Source organism: Pundamilia nyererei, unplaced genomic scaffold (assembly GCF_000239375.1).
Source record: "Pundamilia nyererei isolate P.nyererei 1_Seehausen unplaced genomic scaffold, PunNye1.0 scaffold00050, whole genome shotgun sequence".
Taxonomy (NCBI): Eukaryota; Metazoa; Chordata; class Actinopteri; order Cichliformes; family Cichlidae; genus Pundamilia; species Pundamilia nyererei.
Genome location: NW_005187451.1, coordinates 3,499,341 through 3,501,565, shown reverse-complemented (window position 1 = coordinate 3,501,565; position 2,225 = coordinate 3,499,341).

The window sequence follows — 2,225 nt, the reverse complement described above, 5'->3', positions numbered from 1 at the left end:
AATTGAATTGAATTGAATTAGGAGCAGCAATAGAAAAGGCCCTAGGGAATTAAATGTGGCAATATTAACTCATTCACTGCCAGCCATTGGCAGTGAATGAGTTAAACCCATTGACTCATTCACTGCAATTGACGGCTATAGACGTCAATGGCAGTGAATGAGTTAATTAAAATTGGAAATAATTAATTAAATAAATATTTATGACACATTTAATTAATTAATGACAAATTTAACTAGTTATTGACATATTTAATTCATTATTTAGTGATGTATTTATTTAATTCATATTGGCATTTTGTCCCCTTCTGTCAGCCTCACCCATCAAACTTACGGGGCGGGGTTAACCCTGCCACTGCAGCTTCTCTAACATTTGATTGGTTGCTATGTAAAGTAAGTCAAGACAGGTCCATCCAGATAATCGATTACAACTGTGGATTCGGGGCAGTCAGGTATCCCAGAATGCATTTCAAATCACAGACAGCAATGGTTGTGGCATAAAGTTTGAAAAGACCCCGTTTTTCTGTCACCAACTACACTTTTAGTATTGTTTTAGCTGCAAATGTAGCGGCGTAATCTTCACATGTCTGGTCAGGTTGCAGCATAGGACATGTTTGCAAAGTGCTCCGATGTTTTCGGAGATGTCGCTAGCTAGAGTATACCGAGCTCACAGCCCCGGTGTTCCAGCTTAACTGCTTTGTATGTGTGTGTTGTAAATATATGTATGTATACGTTAACCAGCTTGTTTACATATTTCACTCTACACGTTCTGCATGTTGCATTCGCAGATTCTCATTTTCACCGAACGATCGTCTCTTTCCGCCTGTTCTTGTGTCTCTCTGCTTCTGTAACATAAAAAACGAGCTGACGTTTTTCTAATGACACCAGCGATCAGCTCAACAGGCCCTAAGTTTACCTGCATGCATCCTCCTCCTCATCTGTCAGTTGTTTAACACCTGCTGCTAAATCAAGAAACACTCCCACATTACCTGGTGATAGTCACAGTTTAACTGGGCAGCCGGTGCTTGATTTAATGCAATGTCAGCGCATTTTTCTGCACAAGATAAGTAAATATAGTTTTTATTCCCGAGCGCAGAGCTGCTGGAGCTTGTTTCCCAACAGAGCACTTTATAGGTGAACGTCTTGATGCATGCTCAATCATCCAGGTAAGTAAATCTCCAAAAGTTGATTCTGTTCATCTGGACATAGCGTTTTGTGGGAGAAACGTTTCGTCACTCATCCAAATGACTTCTTCAGTCTCAGTTGACTGCAGGTTTCCACAACCTTATAAACAGTATGGAAGAAGTGGAAAAGAGGGCTTTGCTATCCTACTCTGGAACAAGTCATTGGTTCAGGTATGTGGATGACACCTGGGTGAAAATCAAATCTCAGGACGTACCACATTTCACGGATCACCATTAAATCAGTGGACCAACACATCAAATTCACCAGGGAGGATATGAAAAGTGGCAAGTTAGCCTTCTTATACTGTGAGATTTCCATCAGTAATGGGGGGCATCTAAAAGCTGATCTGTACCGTAAACCTACGCATACGGATCAGTATTTAAGTTTTGATTCTCATCATCTATTGGAGCATAAACTGGGTGTCATTAGGACGCTACAACACAGAGCGAACGCCATCCCCACTGACACAGCAGCCAGGGAGGCAGAAGAACATCACATCAAGAAGTCCTGAGTAAATGTGGTTATCCCAGCTGGACTTTTGTCAAAGCTGGGAAGGCGCCAAGAGAAAGCTCCAGCCGATCCAGGAGAGAAGCACATACGCTGCCCACGCGAAAACCTGTAGTGAATCCCGTACATGTCAGGAGTATTTTTTTATACAAAGAGGAAAGAGAAGGCGCATTTCCACCGAGAGGAGCAGAGTTTGCAACAGCGTGTTCATCATGCAGACTGCAACCTGGACAGAAATATTATATCATCTGTTTTTTAATAGTTATTCAACTGTATTCTAAGCACCAGCTGTCTTTTAGAATTTTTAGAGTTTACTTAACTAAAAATAAATGATAATTTCTGTGATTTGTTTTTTTCTCTTTTTTCTTTTTTTTGGTGTTTCGGTCATGTTATGTTTACCTGTCAAAGGCTTGTTAGAAACTATGAAACACATGGTGCAGACTTCTGGATGTTAGACGAAAACTAATACTGCTCATGAATGAGACTAAAGGCAGGAAGGTGTCCTTTAAAACTAAACATGTTAATAGGACCTCCCT